The sequence below is a fragment of the Pleurodeles waltl genome, chromosome 11 (assembly GCF_031143425.1).
Source record: "Pleurodeles waltl isolate 20211129_DDA chromosome 11, aPleWal1.hap1.20221129, whole genome shotgun sequence".
In the NCBI taxonomy this organism is placed as follows: domain Eukaryota; kingdom Metazoa; phylum Chordata; class Amphibia; order Caudata; family Salamandridae; genus Pleurodeles; species Pleurodeles waltl.
Window position 1 is genome coordinate 924326123 of NC_090450.1, and position 20075 is coordinate 924346197.

General features: G+C 44.4%; 1 protein-coding gene across 1 annotated transcript in view; it reads left to right on the forward strand.

Annotated features, from left to right (window-relative positions):
* Nucleotides 1–296: 296 nt before the first annotated feature.
* The window catches only part of ARL6IP4 (ARF like GTPase 6 interacting protein 4), a 115599-nt gene continuing 95820 nt past the window's right edge, over nt 297–20075 (forward strand). The window contains exon 1 of the mRNA XM_069214968.1: nt 297–437. The gene's annotated coding sequence lies outside the window, so the exon portion shown is untranslated. The remainder of the gene's footprint in view (nt 438–20075) is intronic.

Sequence of the window (20075 nt, forward strand, 5' to 3'; positions counted from 1 at the left end):
CTAATCCTAATCCAACCCTAATCTAACGCTGTACTTTACTTTAATTACAAGGAAAAACCAAATTACCCCTAACTGATGTATTGACTCACTAAAAATCTTTATTTTAATGGTTTTTCCTTAAGGTGAATTCTCTCCAATTGTAAATTTTTAAATCGCCCGTATTACGTTAACAGACTACCTTCGTTAGCAATAAACTTCCCTATGAAACATTCTCCTACTAGAATCCACATTGCGCATGTGCAGGCAAACCGAAAGCAAAACCTTACGCACACGTACTGTCGCGCATGCGTACTTCTATTGAGTTAAATGCTCTGCTTAACCGGTGAGAAGGAGCTGCTGGCTACTACGTAAGGCATCTGAAACGGAGTTTATTCAAACACATCACCGTACCGGCCGCTGTACCGGACCAAAGGCTCCCGCACAGTACTGCTCACACGGTCAGTTGCCTGCCGGAGAACTCAAACGTCCTCATTCTTGCTCTCTATGCTTTCCACCCATACATGTCAACAGACCTGACTAAGGCTGGAGTGTCTCTATTTTTGAAGCAAAAATGGCTTTATTTTTCCTGTCTCCAGCCTAAAATAGCCTATACTTCTAAGTAAGTCAATAGTAAAAATGCATCCCCATTATTTTTTGTTTCCCACGTTCTAATCTTAAAGAGTTGGCATGTCCACCTGTGCCGATTTATCCTGTATTTTTCTGGGTTTAAGTCTTGATTCTCCCCATAATTAGGGCAATTATGCTAGCGCCGATGTATATACCAGTGTCTGGACTCACTATTATTTTCCACCCAGCAGTGAAGCTCTAATGCATAGCGCAGGGAGAAATAGGGATGGGTGAGCCAACAATTTAAGAGGGAGAGCCGAGCGAGGGTCTGGCTCGGCTCTTATGACTCATGCACGAGCCAAGCCATGAACATATTTGCTATGTAAATAATGCAAAAACATCATGTAAAATATGATGACGTCTCTTCAAAAAAGTGTATTTCTTTGACATTATTAAGTCATGTTATACCACTGCGCTGAGAAGTACTTATGAAAAGTGATAGCTTTAAAACATGAATCAGTAGTGAGCTGAGGTAAGACAGTTGTCATGTAAGCCCTGTACGTGGCCCAGATAGTTATATTAGAGCAACACTGTAGTATATTAAAGTAAACACAATAGGTTTTGTACATCTGGTATTCTAAACTCACATATTTGAAAGCGCTTTTATATGCGATAATGAAGGAGAAGGAGTTTTGGTGAAATAACATATTTTGCCAAGATCACTCAATTTAAGCAGGAAAGCCTCGGTTTCTGAAGGTTTTCTGGTTTCCCTTTGTACAAATCAGCCACTAAATGGGTCTCTATTTGTCTTTCCACGTGGTAACGCTTTGCTTTACCTCTTTGTGCATTTTTCTGCAGTTTTTATATAGTGCCAACTTGAGTGGAAAGTATTGGATCATTTTACATGAACACCAGTTAGACAAGGTCACATTCATTGTTTATAGGCACTTGGAGGTTAATTGATTTGTCTCAAAATCCCGGGGTGTTGAGCTGTTACCAAGATTCAAACCTGGTTTCCCAGTTTCATAGTCTGTAGCTCTGGCCGCAACGCCACGTCCTGGGTAGAGGAAGGGTAGCAAGCCGAAGTCACATGAAAGCACAGCTTGTTATTGGCTTGAGGTTCCAACAGGACCTTGAGATGAGCCAGAGCCAGAATTTAGGCTCTAGCCTGGCTAGTTCTTTCATTGCCTCGCCCACTCCTAGGAAGAAGTTGATGAAGGTGATTGAAGTTGGATAGGGAGACATCTGTATTGTGCTTAAGTTTTCAATTTCTGATTGTGGTAACGCTTAACTTCATCTACATCCTCAGCCTATGCAGATATCTGGCTGCAGACATAAATCTAAATACCTTGGGGGGGGGGGGGGAGTGTGGGAACTGATCGTTTGTGACAAGGGTATGTGAGTGCCTGCCTAGAAAAGACACAAGAAGTTTGATTAGAGAAACAGTGTCATGACAGGTGAAAAAAAAACCTTAGAAAGCAAAGAAAAATAATGATGAGGCTGAAGATGAGGGACGGGAGAGAAATGTAAGGAAACAGCAAGAACTGGGGTGATAAAATAAAGAGAACACAACAAATGAATGAAAGAGAAAGTAAGTTAGTAGGAAAATCAGAAGAAACAGACAAATCAGTTGAAGAGGAAGAAATCACTGCCAGCTTCAACCTCAAAGTTCCCATTGCATGTGCATCCATGTGAGAAAATCAACAGATAGAAGGGAGTCTCCTGTTTTTGTGAGGGTTTGGTGAAGGGGCAAAACCTGTGCATTTTGTATGTAGCATAGTTTAGTGGCACTACTCCCCACCTAATAACATCACGTTCATGCTGTCCACTTCACCATACACCATTTCTGCTGTATCACACGAACAACTTAACTCTCTCCATCTACACACTTTTAGACCAAGCAAACTGATCACCATTCCAGACAATGTGACCTAGTAGACACACTGAATGAACACCCATCTCATGCCCATAAATACTCACTTCTCTGCACACATCAGGTATCTGAACAAATCATTCCTCATGTCCTCAGTGCCATTTTCATGGCTGAGATCTCTCCAACCACCTCCCGCATACTCAATTTCCTGGTCCAGCACTATATTGACTGTTTGAACAGAATAGGCGGTGGCAATGCAGTTAGACACTCTTTGTTTTGTTTCTGCCCTCCATAGAAACTGATGTCCCACTGTCAGTAAGACGCCCTCTTATGTTTTAGTCATTCTGCTAATCCACAAGAATTACTCCAGACCACTGCTTCCCAAATGTTTTAGAACCACTTCCCAATTTTTAGAACGAAAAACTTTTGCGACCCACCTAACCTGAATGGACATGAGGCAGTGATTTTTTTTTAATGTAACTGAAGCATCATGGTGTAGTGCACTGTAATTTTTAGACAGTACATCTTTCATTAAAATGGCCACTAAATTTGCGCAGTTGTATAGTTTACTGATAAAAAAAAATATCTATTGCACACACATGATAATGAGTGGAAATTGGGCTTCAGTGAATACTTATCATTGGTGCATCACCAATAAAGTGTCTTGATTTGTTTTGATCCTATTAAAATCTTTTTTTCCAATCACTCTTCAAAATTACAACAAAAATGCTTCATTTGTGCTTTCGTAACTGCTGCATGTGTTCAGTTCACTTAAAGGTATTTACATTTTGTTTTGTGTAACAAAAATGACATCCTACAGCTTTTCCTCTCACTCTCCCTGTGTCCCAGCAAAGTTGTCACAAAATTTGGTTTACTTTTCTTTCTCTGACTGCAAAGTAAGTGGAGTTTGTAAACACCAATTACCATGTTAACCAATTAGCAACATTTTGTCAAAAGATAGGTTTACATTTGACCTTTATCTTGGAAGTACAACAAATGTGCCAAAATAAATACAGAATTTAAATGTATCTTTATTTAATTATTGGACTTTCACGACCCACCAAAAATATGCATGAGACCCACCAGTGGGTCGCAACCCACAGTTTGGGGAACACTGCTGTAGCTTCAAGATATCTAATGTTGATATGGTGGCCTTGACCAGCTACATGAATGTGAGAAATTTTGTTAATGATTGAGGGGAGTGAAACCCTACTCAAGCTTCATCCGCAATCCTTGCCTGTGTGAGGCACAAGCAAACCCCAAATTAATTTGTGCTGAACCCTTATGTACCTTGCCACAGAGCAATCAGGCTTAACTTAGCAGGAATGTGTAAAGTGTTAATGCAGCATTTGAAACAGTAATAACATGAAAACAACACAATAAAATTCCCACACCAAATATGACAAATACAACAAATGTTCATAAATAAATCAAAACTAAAATGATAAAATCAGTAGAACCAGAGATATGCAAGTGTAAAAATTTCAGTGAAAATAGCGCCGAAAAGCCTAATGCGCTAACTGTGGATATCTGGTTGCACGGGACCAGGACAAATCCACAAGTTCAGGTTGACTGTGATGAACTGCAGGCTGGCTTCAGGGACCCAGTTAGGTCAGCTGAACAAGAGTACCTTAAATCCTGGTTGCTGATCATTGTGAGGTCCCACGTCAAGAGTGCATTGCGCAGCTGAGGCGTTGCGTTGATTCCAAGGAGCTGCGATGCGAGGTCCTGCTGTAGTCAAGGATCCCAGTGATGAGGGTTTGTGATCGTCGAGGATGCATCGGGCAGTCAAGGTGATGCGTTGGTTCAGAGTGGCTGCAATGAGAGAACCTGCTTCGCCATCGAAGCTGCTGTAGATGAGAGATTTGCAATGCAAGGGTCTGTGCCAGTGATGCTTTGCACACCAGCAGTTCTAATGCAGGCTGTGAGGTCGATGCAGAGTCCAGAGAACCCTTGCAGCAGAAGCTATGTGTTGGTTGTGCTCAGGATTCTTTGTTACAGAAACGCTACTGGTGGCAGGGTCTTTATAAAAAAAAAAAAAACGGCATTCGTTGTGACATTTGTCAACAAATGAAAAGTTCCACGGTCGCACGCCCAACGCAGACACCCTTTCTAGTTTCAAATAAGCTATTACAACGTGTCTATTTAGATCATTGCAGACCTCTTCATATGGATGGTACATTTAAATGTATTTCATTGGCTGTTGATTCATGTTCTCGCTTTCTATGGGTGTGGCCACAGTGATAGGCTGACGATCAAACTGTTATTAAAGATTTGCAGGTCTTTATCGGTACATATGCAGTGGTGGCATTCCACTCGGACCAGACACCTGCGTTTGCCTCTAAGGCTTTCCAGGATGCCTTGGCCACCCTGGGTGGTGGTGCGCTTTATTCCACCCCATCATCCTGAGGGAAATTCAATAGTGGAACGGAAGAACCAGGACTTAAAGAAGTCCTTAACAGCTAGAGCATTAAGTTCAGGTCATAGTTGGACCCATCACCTGTATGAAGTCTAGAGTACTTTTAATAATCTGCCTAGAAGATCTTTGGGTGGTTGGACCCCCTATGAAGACCTTTCCGGGGTCAAAATGTATTTCCCAGATATTGATAACCCTGGCACAGTGGTGGCAGACGTGTCCTTTGACATCAATGAACGTTTTGCTGTCTTACAGGAATTACAAGACTTCAGAGATGAGTACGCAACTGTAACTTCTAAATGTTCTGCCGCTGATGAAATGAAGGAGCAACCAGCGACTTCTGGCTGGATTTCTAAAGTTGGGGATCTAGTACAGGAAAAGTTTGCAGACAAGAAAGAGTTTGGCCCATCCTATTGAGCTTTGGTGGCAGTCCTTACTGTTAAGGGTACTTGATCTGTGATTTTGTCACCACTTGCTAGTTGTAAATAGAAATGACAAGTTTCTGTTGATTTGATCAAGTTACACCATGTGGTCAGTTCCCCAAAGTAGGCAACTAAGGTATCTGGATGGTTCCTTATTTCCCCTTGCTACCCTACAAGAGATCCTTCTATATGCATTAAGCAGTCCTAATATTTTAACTCTTCTTCTGATGCTGAACTTTCTCTAGTGTCGATTACTGCCGCCAGTACAGGATACACTTCTGATATGAGTTTACAGTTCTCTACTGCTGCCCATGGCAATGAAATAGATTATCAACTACCTTTGGAGGTACCTATTTGCTCTCCTTTGCCTAATGAGTTTCCTGTTTTTGCATAGACTGCATCTGGTTACTTTGCAGAAATTGATGATTTTTCGTCAAATTCTTTACATACTTCTTTGCATGGTGCACATGCACTGTTCTTTTGATTGAAAAAGACTTATTTGATTCCTCCATGGTCCCAACTTTGGATTTTTCTTTCACTGGTTTTTTTCCTCCTCATCTGGATTGGATGTGTTACAGGTTTTCCAGCTTTTGAATGGACATTATCTTCCTGATCGTTGTTTTCCAAAAGTGGTAGCTGTAATGTTTAAGCCCCAATCTTCCTCACAGAAGGTTTGAAGAGACTTGTCCCTTGTGAACATTACTGTATTTCCTGTCCAGAGTTGTATTGTTTGGGAGAAGGTCCCACAGAAATGTTGCAAATTCCATATGATTTTAAGATTGCTGGGAATGACATTGTAACCCCAGGTTCCACCTCTGATGAATGGGATATTGCAACTTTTTCTAATATGCAGTCTCAATTAGAATCCTATACAGTGTTCGAAAATGAAGATTTGTATTTGAATTCTGCAAACTATGTTGAAGTGTTTTGTTACGGTCATTATGCACATCACTATTTACACAGAGCTAGTAGTCCACATGCTCTTCTTAATTATACACAGTAGGAACACTGCCTAACACCACCTGTAGGGAGTCTTCATCAATATTTTAAAAAGTTTACTTATTTTCTAGTAACCTCCACACAGACCCAGTTTTGTTTTAGTATAGGCTTACACCTTCCCAAGCGAAGACACACATGCTGACACAAACAAAGTTGATTTATAATGATTCCTTTATTTCTTGATTGGCATTAAAGAGGTTATGAATATTGGAAATATAATATTGATTTCAAATCAATTTGGGGTACGCAAAATTGGCAGGTGCAGGGCATTGATGCTTTATTAAGGGCTTGTATGATCCCTCCACAAATAATATGTTTAAATAAAACAGGTGCACAGTTTGACAATTGGCAACAGTACATTAATAATGCAGAAGAACATCTTAATGAAATTGTGCAGAATGGTGTAACTCCACTTTCTCGTTCAGATGGGTGGTCGGTAGGCCCGTTGACACTAATGGCTACAATTCATGTTTTTTAAAACTCTTCCAGGGGTTTTAAAGCCAGCCGACCAGACCCCGTTATATTCAGTCACAACACTTGGATGTAGTTACTACCTGTAGTGTCAGAAAGTTATGCCTGAAATGGTTAGAACATTCCACCGTGTCCAAGGTTAAACAGCATTTTTCTCTTCTTTCAGACAACATGGATTTACAAGATTGTGCTACTTACAACGAAATTTAGAAAATTTAGAACATTTCTCAATAGGAAACTGCTGAACTGTTGCGACAAATTGATAAAGAAAATCTGTAAAAAGCATTGGCTGTCGTCCATAATACCATGACTGCATTGTCTATTCGTATTCATTTACTGAACAATATTGTTTCATCTGCATTCGATATCATACAAAATATCTATGCTTCAACATAAAGTCAGCTGAGATCGATTTTGGAGTTGAGCTCGATATTGCAGGTTTTAAAATCAAACAAAGTGCCATGAAAATATTTTAATGCAACAGAATTATTTTTGCCTTATAACTTGTCACATATGCAACAGGTGATGGCGAAAAAAGATACAGCCTACACTATGCTTAACGTAGAACATTTAGAGACACTGCCCTTCATTGTAGCTGAAACACCTTCAAATATCTGGCTTATTCATGGTTTAATTTCCTTACCAGTCTCTATGTTTCAATTCACATCATGTCTGAAACATTTTCAAGTAGGCAGATACGAGCAGATGGGTGGAAATGTTTTTCATGAAGCTTGGTTGCTTCCCTTCGATTGCAGATGTATGAGTTGGGACAAAGAGGTTTTTATTAGTGGAAACAAATGTGGAATTTCCTTGGGGCAATCATTTATCTATAAAAAGATAACACTTCATGGAGCTTGTAATGCATCTGTGTCTAATTTAGCGTGTTATTTGAAGGGAGTTCATGTATCCTTGATTAAGCCAGCATTTCTGTTACTTTCTAATGGAAGTTACTTGATTCTGAACAACCATGGTTGCTGTGGAATGAAACCAGGTGTCCCATATGTAGTTACTGTTTCCACGGTTGTGACTTGCTGTATGAATATTTTCTGTTCTCCTACACACAGGACTGGATAACTTAATTTGTGGCCAACAGTCCCTATATCTAAAATTGACTTTCATAAGTGAAGCCTTCTGAAAGCCTTATTGTTTCAACAAGATGTGGCATTAACATCGGCCAGAGAAACTTCTGATCTCTAAATTGCCTGATCTTACTCAGAATTGCAGTCGCTCTTGCACACTAACTTGCCGTTGCATTTTGGCAAAATTGTGCACTGCATTTTAAATGCTTCCAATACTGCTGGAGTGGCACACTTTTTTAAAGTGATTGGGTCTGGATTAGTATCCATGTTTCAGACTGTAGGTGGAGTGATTCTGCCTTTTTACATTCCTTGGTTTCAAGGGTTTTTAGAGGCGTTCTGCTTGTGTTAGTCCTGTTAATTGCTATTTTGGTTTTATTTTTGTTGCTCCACAAAAAGTGGTCAAAAACAAGGCCAAATGGTGATGGGATTGTCACACTTCCTTCTGTGGCGTGAACGCATAGTATAGTAATTTGGAGTGTCCTTGTTACAGAAACTGAACGAGAACTGGTATTTGCCTTTCTCGCCTGTGTGATTTCAGAGTGTACAGCTTGTGTTTAATTGTCTGTGGTGCTCTTTCGAGTCTGCACTAGACTTATGCCTTGCTATGCAATTGCTGCAAACTACGGATATAAATCTGCTTGTGCGTCCTTTGTGGGTGCACCAACAGTGTTGTCCTATGCTGCTTCCGTTGCTGCAGGATGCTTATGATGAGTTGCCTTTGTCACTTTGGATGGATGCTTCCGCACCAGGTTGGCAGCTGTCTCCTCTTCTGAGGCTGCGGTCCTGGCACCAATACCTTCGGCTTCTCCTGAATGGGCTGGTATTGACCATGTTCTTTTCTTGGAACTTGCTCTTAAGGCCTTGCGGATCGGACTTCAGAGGATGCGGGTTCCTTTCTGGACCTCAATGACTCTAAGGAAATGGTAAATGTTTCAATGGTACCATGCTGTACTTCCAGTGCCTCAAAGATTTTCATTCGGCTCCTTGTTTTTAAACTTGTTTTATTCATTTTTTAATAGCTTGTGTGATTTTTAATTTGGCATTTTTTATAGCTTTCAGTGTCTGCTTTGATTGTTAGGGTATCTTATTGTGTAGTTTTAGATATTTTTTTGTATTTCTTTAGTGCTGTTATATTTTTTTGTGTTGTGTCCTTTTTGACCAAGGGTAGGGTATTGCAGGACCCGCGCTTAGTCTCCTTTTTAGAATTCAGTTTTAGCTTGACATCTTTTTCTGATTGTGACTTTTTACATATTTTTCCACTAACACAAGAATGTGCTGACTACGCATTTATTCTTTGTAGGCATTATCACTCTGTAGTCTACACATTTAGTCCAGGGCTGTACAATCAAAACGAGATGTCCTTAATTTCTCCTTCTGTGCTTGTTAGGAGACAACCTGTATATGCTAGACAAACCAAAGTAGCTGTTCTGCACCTCTGTCACAGGGTGATAAGGACAGTGGAGACTTAATAGTGGATCCAAATGGGCGCTATGTTTTGATGAGTGGAACGCTACTAGACAGGCCTTGCAGGCTTGTCTCGGTCTATGGCCCTAATGTTGACGACCCTGAATTTTTCTGCGAGGTCTGGAGCCTGGTTGAATCGTTGGGGGGTGGCGCTGTGATTTGGGGAGGAGACTTCAACGTAGTTCTTGACTCAGAGAGGGATCGGAAAAGCTCATCCAGAGCACAACACTCTGCCGCTGCTAATGCTTTGTTGACAGTTATGAGTGATGGTGCCTTGATTGACATATGGAGGGCGAGGCATGGGGATAAGAGGAGGGCACATGTGTCAATTATGTGCACAATAGTTGGTCCCGCCTGGATCGCTGGCTGGGCACTCGTGATGTGGAACTTTGGACACGATCAGTGGAGCATCTGGCCCGGACTCTGTCGGATCACTCTCCGGTCAAGTTGGAGCTGGAGATGCCGTGGGGGCCGGGCGCGCCTTTGCTTGGCGTCTGCCACAGGGGGCGCTTCGAGATGTGGCGTTCCGCAAGGAGGTTCGCCAGGCTATCACTCAATATTTTGACGAGAATAGTGGATCGGTGGACTCTGCTGGGACGCTTTGGGAGGCCTTTAAGGTGGTTATCAGTGGAGTGTGCCTGTCGAAGCAGCATGGGGTGTTAAGATCACTGTGGCGGGAGTTGTCCGATTTGGAGGCTCAAATTGCTGATCTGGAGGCCAAATTGGTGTTAGATTGGTCTGGTGAAACGCTAGCAGCCCTGCAAGGCGCGGTGTCTCTCTATGAGGAGGCCTCTTTGCGGGAAGTTTGTTTTTTTGGGGAAGTATGCCAGGGCCAGGCAATATGGCGAGAGTGTTAGCTGCAGCTGTTGATGTCGCGGCTGGTGCTACCTGACCAGTCTGGGTTTGTTCCGGGGTGGTCGACGACGCACAATCTGCGAACGTTCTTTGCGGTGATGGGCACGCTTGAGGCGGAGGAGGAGGCTGCAGCGGTGTTTTTAGATGCCACGAAGGCGTTTGACTCGCTGACGTGGAAGTATTTATTTGCACTGCTTGGCAGAGTGGGCCTGGGTGCGCGATTCGTTACATTGATTCGGTTGCTGTACATGGACCCTGTTGCTCGATTGCAGCTGAACGGCAGTATCTCTGACCCCTTCCTGGTGGCCCGGGGGACCCGCCAGGGTTGCCCCCTGTCCCCGCTCCTTTTTGCAATGGCAATGGAGCCGCTTGCAGCCTTTTTGCGACAACACCATAATAACAGAGGGATGCCGTACCGGTCTATATTAATCTTGATGTACGTGGATGATATCGCGCTGTATGTTCGTGAACCGAGTAAGAACCTAGATGTTCTGCTTAATGAGATTGTTCGATTCGGTGCCTTTTCTGGCATACGATCAACTGGTCTAAATCGGTTGTGCTGCCTCTTACCGCGGGGCCGCCGCGCTTCCTCTCCGGATATCCTATCGAGTGGGCGAGAGGTCCAGTCAGATACTTGGGAATCTGGCTGAGCTGTGATGTTGAAACGCTTTGGATGGCTAATTACGACAGGTTGGTAGCTTGGCTGGAAGACAGGATCGAGGTGTGGCGCTCGCTGCCATGGTCGCTCATAGGGCGCATAGCTATTGCTAAAATGGTCGTGCCCAAAATTTCTGTACTTATTTGTGAACTTCCCACTGGCACTTACTGCTGGTTTCCTGCGGCGCCTCCACTCGGCCCTGATACATCTGGTCTGGGCAGGTAAGCAGCCCAGGATTGCTTGGGAAAAGCTGATGTTGCCGTTTGAACTGGGCGGTCTGGCTGCCCCTGATTTGGAGCTCTATTATTATTGTGCGCAGGCCCACTTTGCGTATTATTGGATACGCCCTATGCGCTACCTACCACATCTTGCGCCTGAGAGCGATGCGGTGTGGCCGGATAGGCTGCCACAGGTTCTTGGGTGTTCGTCTCGACCCCGGTCCGGTGGAGTGGATACAGTGGTGTGCACCTCGAGGGCCTGGGGGGCTTTGTTGTGACGGTCTGAGACATGTGAGCCCTTTGCTCCTGCAATGCCGGTGCTGGATGTCGCTGACGAGAGGATGTCCTGGGACATGCGGCTGCAGGATTTCCTTGATGGCTTGGGTCTACCTACTTTGGGAGATTGGTTTGACGGGGGAGGGGGCGGTTGATCTTACCAAGAGGCAGCACTTGCAGAGGGAGCCGATAACGCTATGCATCGGTTATATGTTTTGCGAGTTTATGCGATGCTCTGCGTGCGTTTTGCAGGTCTCCCGGCGATTCCGAGGACCTGTCGGGCCCTGGAGATGTTGTGGTGTGTACAGTCGCCGTGCAAACTCATTACTAGGCTGTATGGTAGTTTGCAGGAACAGCAGAGGGATATTGCTGTGTCTGCTTGGCGTGGAATTGTGGGGAGGTGCGCGCCTTTTGGCTGGAAGTGATGCATGTGATTGTGGAAATGACTGGTCTGGATCTGCCTCTTTCCCCTGTGTTGGTGCTGCTTGGACTAGTGGATTGGGTGCCAACGGATTCGCAGAGGCTGGTGGGACTATTGCTGCTGTTGGCTAAGCGAAGAGTGGCGATGTGCTGGGGGAGGGGCCGGGCTCCTCGCGGGGCCGACTAGCTGCGAGATGCAGCGTTTTGTCAGGAGCAGTTAACGATTTTTTGGGAACTGGTCCCTGAGGGCTCCCGCCCGAGGGACATTTGGGCACCCTTGCACTCCTATCTGGAGTCTCATAAATGAAATGTTGTGTGCTTTCTTGGTTGGCCATGCACATGGAAAACCCGCTCTGCGTTACCGCTTGTCTGTGCCTTGTTGGTTTGCTGGGATGGATGACTGCTGCTCGTGTTCCTCCCTGCCGCACTTAACTTCTTTTGTTGGTTCATTTCCTGTACTTTTTTCCCCTGGGAGTGTGGTAACATTTAGCCCCTTCTTTGAGGCATGTTATTAATGTTAAGCCCTATGGCCAGAATGTGGTATGATGGTTGGACCCTGCTGTACTGAGTATAATGGGACTCTGTCCCTTATTACATTTATTATTGGCTGGCTATAAATTGATGCTTGGGCATTTCTGGGATTGTCTTTGTTTGTCTATGCCCTGCTCCTGGGCTTGTTGTTGTATGGTTATTAAACTGAATAAATAAATAAAAATAAAATAAAAAAAGGACAGTGGAGACTTGGGGAGTGGAGCTTCATGTTGGGATTGTCATGGAACTGCTGTGAACTTTGACTTTAACCCTACTGACTCCGAAATTCATCCTGTGAAGGAAGATAGCCTGTACACTTAGACATGCTTCCTGATACCTAAGAACATACCCAAGACAAATGTATGGGGTTAGGCTACCCCAACTGATCTGGCAGGCAGTACTCCTGCTATGCTCTCTTTAGTATAATATTAGGAACAGATAGGAATAAGGTAACATTGGTAACAATTTACATGGTTGAATTGTGTGAATTGTTCGCCATTTTAATAGCGCTGATTACAGTAACGTCTTCTCTGTCTAATATTTGCAGCTCACACTTTCTTTGCAAGAATACGATCATTTCAGTAAATGCTTTGGAAATGCATTTTCATATTTTTATTGTGTATACATTGGGCATGCAGGAGTAACAAAACAAAAGGGTTATATATGTTTCCATGAATTGCATGGGTATCAGAGTGGTTATGTTTAAGGTTACCAATAACATCTATTACTCTAGTAAGATTAGGGGTTAGATGTGGTACTGTCAGCTAGCCAAATCAAACCAACATTTACTTATGATATATGTTTACTAATACTCTATAATGTGAAGTTCTTGCTGACATATACACAGTCTTACTAAACACCTGGGAACTGTATATCACGGATACAATGATTTTCAAAAAATAACTGTGAAATCGACACATTTAAAAAAAATAACATGATTTTTACAAAATTGTCCTCAAATTTAGAGATTTTTTCTGTTTTTAGAATTGACTCGACTCAAAGGTACTGAAGTGCCAGCAATGCCAATTGGAAATTGATGGAGCACTTTATAATGACTGTATATCATTAGGGAGAAATAGCATCAAGGCTGAAGCCCAACTCCTGCACCACAACCATCATTAAATAGACATGCATTCAACAGTTAATACAATCTCTACATCGAGATGTGTTGTGTTTCAGCAGATAATTGGCAGGCACCTCAGTTATTCCTAGCTTATATATTTATAGGAGATGCGTTCTGCTTGTAAAATACTCAATAACATATTACAGGTGACGAAAAGTGAGAACAATTTTTCTTTTTTATTTATATAGTGCAGACTCAAGCTGAAGATATTTGAGTGCCAGTTACTTCTGCATCAAAATAGGAGTGTTCAATAAAGAGGCATTTGCATTATACCCCTTCAGTACTAAAGACGATTGAGGTTTGGGTAACATGGATACTAAACTATAGATTTATTCATTTGGTACAGTTTTCTCGCCTCAGAAAGTTAGAATAAAGAAGAATGTATAAATGTTGTGCCCTAGCTCACCACTAGGTTGTAGATTTCTACCTATTTTTTGTGCTGCAATGTGACACTTTACTGTTACTCCAATTGCTGTCACTTCCATCTTCACTGAGTTGTTACTGCTCACCATTGTATTGGTCTGTCTGATTTTAGAATGTTTTGCATCTATTTTTTTGAGTAGGCTGGAGGCAATAGACAAGGATCCCAGCCTGAGGGTAGGTGGAGAAATATAACACAACTTTCTTCCTCCTTGTATGTAAACCATAAGTAAGACTGTCATCATCAGAACACAATACAGGGGATGTTACCGGGAGCCTATGTCTCGAACATCCTCTTTACTTTTCTATCTCAGTAGGAGAGGAAGTGCACCGGCGGCGAATTTATGTAAACAAATGGAACCTGACCCTTGACAAATGTGTGACTAAATAAGTGGTTCCTCCCCAGTGTGACGGCTAGCGTTAGAACCTGACAATATTATGGATAAAAAACTGCAGGATGGGCAGGTAAGGCTAACTCTTACCTGCATGTACAAATTAGTACTTAAGGACAGGCAGTATAGGTACCTTTGACTGCCTTGATGAAGTCCCTAGACTCTCTGTTTGAGGGATCTTAGGGAGGTCGAAACATGTTGGCGATTGACAAGTCAGACTCCTATGGAAGCGAGCACTGAAAAATGTTGCTGGCAGCCAATTCAGGGACTTGGGGCCAGATGTAGCAAGGGGTTTTATCTATTCTGTGTCTATGGGAAAATGTGTTCGTACATATGGCCCTTAGTCCTCTGTCATGAAGTTTAAAAAAAACATTATAACAAGGCCGGATAGGGATACCCTGTCCCCCCTCCCCCAACCCTGTGGAGGGGACCCAGAGGACAAGCCGAGGGGCAAAATAAACAAAAGAATTTGCAGACTCCTGCTGGATCCCGGCAACAAAAAAAAAGAAAATGGTAGGCCGCTAATTCCCTAACTATATATGGGGATGTGGGTGTGAGTAGGGACCCCTTCCCTTAGCCCATTTTGGACTCTGGGGACCCCTTCCCCCAGGACCAGGCAGAATATTTAACATGAGGTGGCACTGAGGCTTTATAGGCCCTGGGGAAATCCCTATTCTCCAGGGTCAGTTTCTTTAAAAACAAAAAAAAAGGAGGAGGGCCATGAGGCCCCCTCCTCCCTGAGCCGCTGAAGGTCCCAGAGACCCCAGTCCCTGGGGCCATAAATAAATGAAAAGGAAGAAGGGGCAATGTGGTCCCTTCCCATAGCCTTTAAAGACCCTGGGGACTCCGTTCCCCAGGACTGGCTAAGTGACTGTGTCCTGGGGGAGCCCACCCCCAGGACACAGGGAAACATATGTTTGCTTCCATCTGGCAGGAGCATTTTTAAACCTCTCGCCAAATGGGAGCAATCACGCAAGTCTGCTCTCAGCTAGCAGGATATTTAAGATGCTTCCACCGGCTGGAAGCTGACTTGTGTTCAGTTTTCCTGCCTGCACTGATGCAGGCAGGGAAACAGTGCACATATTGTTCCCACCCGAAGGGATCAAGCATAAATAGCTGCTTCCTTCAGGCTAGAGTAATGCTGGTTCCCGCAGCATGTAGGTAGCATACTGAGGCCGCGGGGCCCCTGGGACTGTACTTGTTTTTATTGAAACAGCCAGTGACTGTTTTATGTTGGTCAATGTGAGTACTAACTTGGCCAGAGACAAGTTTTAGTTTCTACTTTTATCAAACCTTATCTTCTTACTTTTTACACTTCTTGAGCTAAAATGTGGCTAGATCTGCTCTTTTTGTGTGTTTTGTTATCCCCCTGAAAAGTTTGTTTGTGACGTGTAGCTGTAGATACTCAAGCTCTGCATACTTCTGCTATCTAGTGTTGGGCTTGGACGTGTGCAATTTTTTATTTTCTAGTAACTCTTTTGCGCCACGAGGCACAGTGACTCCTCCTATGACTGATAATTCACATGGGCTTCGGCTCATACTTGTTAGATTGTATTCTTCCGCCATCGGGTCCGGACGTGGGTCCCTGGGGCGCTGCTGCATAGCGCTCTTTTTTCAGAGCCTCTCGAGTCTTCTGCTCCTGATACCTTCAATCATTTCTGCATCACGTTTTTTTTGCTTGTGTCATGGTCCTTTCATGGGATACGCATCTTTGGGTTTGACACCCCTTTCAGGGCCTCTCCCCTCTCGGCCTGTTCTATCCGGTTTCAGGCTCAATAATGCAAGCACCATGATGGGAAAAACCCCCTTTATTTACTATCCACAGTGCCACTCTAAGTACTCATTTGCAACCTCTACTTTTCGCTAGAGAATAATGAGACCTGCTCCACCTGCCTTGCCTTCCAGTCCAAAAAGACTGCCCAGAACCGTCAAGATTGTGGGCTTGCTCAACATGCCATGGAGCACCAACAAGACGATGATGCCCCCGACAACTTCAGGGAAGACGTTGAAGATGAAGCACAAGGAGAGGCAGGTGTTGAACCTTCAGCCTGGAATCTTATTTGCCCTCTGAACCCGAGGCAACAGACCTCTAGCCGACACCTGGCCAATGCCAGAAGATGGCAACAGAGAGTACCAGGTCCCACCATCATGTCTCTTACTGCCTCTCCAGGGGTCGGGTGTCAAGCCCTCAATCAGGAATACAACCTTCCCATCCACCACTGCATCCCAGCCTTGATTGGCCCAACCCTAAGGCATAGGAGCCGAAACAGCACTCAACCTCATTATCTGCCTCAAAGCCAAAGCAGCATTCAGCTCCCAGTCAGACTGTTTATTCAGCCTCACACAGGGAAAACTACAGCAAACCACCACCAAGGATGCAGGAGAGCCTTCCTCGCAAGAGGAAGCTTAACTTTGAGGATCAGATGACATTGGAGCCTTCTACACCACCCAAGCAGCATCAAGATAGGGGCACCCCTCCACTGCCCTCTGGACCTGCTTAACCTCCTCCTCTTCCAATTCCACCTCCACAGCACATGGACCTCTGCCTCCTTCCCAGAGGGCTCAACACATTCACCCTGTGGGAAGGGGAGTCTTCAAAACATAGACCCCTATAATGCCCTATATATCCTGGAGTTCCGGAATGATCCATGGAGCGAATATGGGGTTGTTCCTACAGGTGACAATGACTCCGACCTGTTCCCTGCCAAGTCTTCCCCCGGACGATACCACCTCTTATCCTGAGTTTATTCACATAGCGGCCACCTTCCACAAGTTAGGCCTGCACACCATTTTAAAGGAGGATGACTTTCTGGTATAATTGCTTTCACCCACTCAGCGTTCTACACAGTTTTTGCCCTTGCTTAAGAGGATTCTTCAGCCTAGGCAGGATGTTTTCGAAGACCCGGTCAAGGCTAGTTTATTTACTCTGGGGGTTAACAGAAAATACAAGCCTGCCCCTTCAGACCCACCTTACATAATGGCTCAGCTACCACACTGGCAAACGCAGAGGGTACTTTAGCATGCCCTACTGCCAGATAAAGAAAGTAAGAAAATCTAGCTGACGGGGAAGCAAGCTGCCACACAATCTGCCACTCATTGGCGGATCGGCAAATCTGTGGGGTTATTAACCAGGTACCGACCGAGCTCAATGGGATGAGATGGGAGATCTGATCCAGCAATTCCCTGATCAGTACAAACAACGTGCATAGGAGATTGTAGCAGAAGGTCAAACAATCTCCAATACCACTATCAGTTGTGCTCTGACGAGGCATTGGCTCGAGTGTCTTGTTCTGCAGACATGCTTTTTAAAAAAAATATTTGTATTGAATTTTCAGTCCAGATCTGCTTTCCATCAATTTGCATTTACAATATCAGGATTTGGTTGATCTGATGTAAAATAAACATACAAAGCAAACAATAAAACTTAACTTAGGTCTTGTTATAATGCTCAGAGAGTATTTGTCTGCTGTGCCTGGGTGATAAGTCTTGCAGTGTGGTATTAGTAGCCGTGTAATCAACAGCTTGGTTATGCTCTTTCCTCCTAGTGTATAATTTGTTTGTGTTGGTGGGGGATTCCGGTCTAGTGCTCATTTGTGGCATGTGGTGCAGTGGTACTTACTATTCATATTCTAATTGTTAACACCTCACTTGTTAGTCGCTGTAGGTTGCAGCAGGTTGAGGGTGTGGGAATGGGAGTGTTCTCTACTTTTATAGTTTATCTCGCCTGGCTTGCTTAGTAATATTGGAGATGAACGGGTGCAAGCCTGTCTATCTCGAGGCTGACACCTAGTCGAGTTCATAGCGGTCTCTCATCATTCTTGGCCTCTAGTCTGCTTACTAATGTTTCCGAGGCTTCACATCCTGTGTGTTGTTGGCCCCCCCTTGCTAGTTTTCGTAATACCAGAGTTTCTATACGGGCCCACCGCAATGTCATGTTGTGCCAGGTTTTCAAATCTGGTGCTATGGACGCTTTCCAATTCATATCTTTTGTACATCACATATGCTAGGTCTTCTGCAGACATGCTTGGCTCCATGTCTCTGGCTTCAAGCCAGAAATCCAGCAGCTGATCAACATGCCTTTTGATGGGGAACACCCCTTTGGGCCTCATATTGATCAGATGGTCGAAGGACATCCGAAGGAATAGGAGCTCTCCAGTCTCCAACACCCTCTGCGACTTTTGTCGCTTACAGTTCTGTGGCGGTGCCAAAGCCACGTCACCAGAGACCTCCACCTCCTACCAGAGGCAACAGTAACTGCTACACAAGCCTCCTGGGGCTAATCCCGGGGGGAGCCATATAGGTGGGGGACAATTCCAAGGGGAACATTTTCAAGGGCAGGAGTAAAGGTGGGGCGGCTAAGGGAGCCACACCTGCCAAGCAGTGACTTCCTCTCCCTTCCCCCCGACCACACATCACCTGTGATAAGACATCTGCAGGGGGTTCCTTATACAATGGCAAAAAGTCACCTCAGACTGATGGGTTCTGTTCATTTTAGAACAGGGTTACTGCTTGGAACTCACTGCATCACCAGCAAGCACCCCCCCCCCCCTGAAAACACTCCCTCTCACCAGAACACCAGTGCCTCCTCCATAAAGAAGTAGATGCACTCTTACTCAAGGGGCATGGAGCCTGTGCCTCTAGAACAACACGGCGAAGGGGTGTACTCCCTGTACTTTCTAATCCCCACGAAAGACAGGTCTCTCAGGTCCTTACTAGACCTTAGGCCCCTCAAAAAGTACATTGTATCGGTGCATTTCCACACCATCACGCTTGAGGTGTTCATTCCACTATTGCAGCAAGGGGACTTCATGACATTCCTTGTCCTAAAGGATGCCTATGTTCATATCAGGATCCACCCTGCACATCACCGCTACCTCAGGTTTCTTTTTTCACTTTTAATTCAAACTTCTGCCCTTCGGTTTAACTATGGCTCCCAGAGTCTTTACCGGATGCCTTGAAGTGGTAGTTGCACATCTCTGGAGGAGGGGCGTCCATTTTTCCCTGTACCTCGATGACTGGTTAATAAAGAGTGCAAGTAAACCGCAGTGGTTAGCCCACACTCGGATCCTTTAAGATCTCCTCCACGATCTAGGTTTCACCATCTATATGGGCAAGTCTCACCTCCAACCCCTACAAATACACCCCTTCCTAGGGGCAGTTTTAAACTCAGTTATCAGGAAAGCTTCCAGCCCCACACAAGTCCAAGCCTTCCAGGTCCTGCTGCCTTTTTTTTCATCAGCCAAATCGCCAGTTAACAGTGGGAACAGTAATGTGCCTGCTCTCATGATGGCTTTCTGCATCGCTATTGTTCCCCTATGCCCGATTACTCATGCGTCCACTCCAGGAGGACCTAGTATTGATTTGGGCCAGCACCCATTTCTGTCTTCAATTGTGGAACAGCACTAATCCTTTGCAGGACAGGGTTCTCCTAGACCCAGGACCATCACCAAAGACGCGTCTCATTAGCTGGGGTTTGCATTTGCAGGACATGACTGTTCATGGTCTGTGTATACCCCTTCAACAGACCTTCACTTCAACTATCCAGAGTTGTTGACAGTCCATTTGGCTTTGAAATCTCTCTTCTGCCAGGCTCGCCACAAAACAGTCTTGTTCAAAACAGACAACATGACTGCCATGTATTAACTGCAAAAACAGGAGGGCATGCATTCTCCCCAGCTCTTTGTTAGCACAAACCACTTGATGTTGGGCGAGCCAACGCAGAGCACATCTGTAAGCAGAGTACCTTTTGGGGGCGGACAACAACTTTGAAAACCTACTCAGCAGGATGCAGCAACAAGTCTATGAGTTGGAACTCCACCCCCAACTCCTTCTCCCGTACTTCCAGCATTGGAGGTTTCCTCAAATCTGTTTGCAACAGCCAAAAATGTCAAATGCCTAAGCTTCACTCAGAG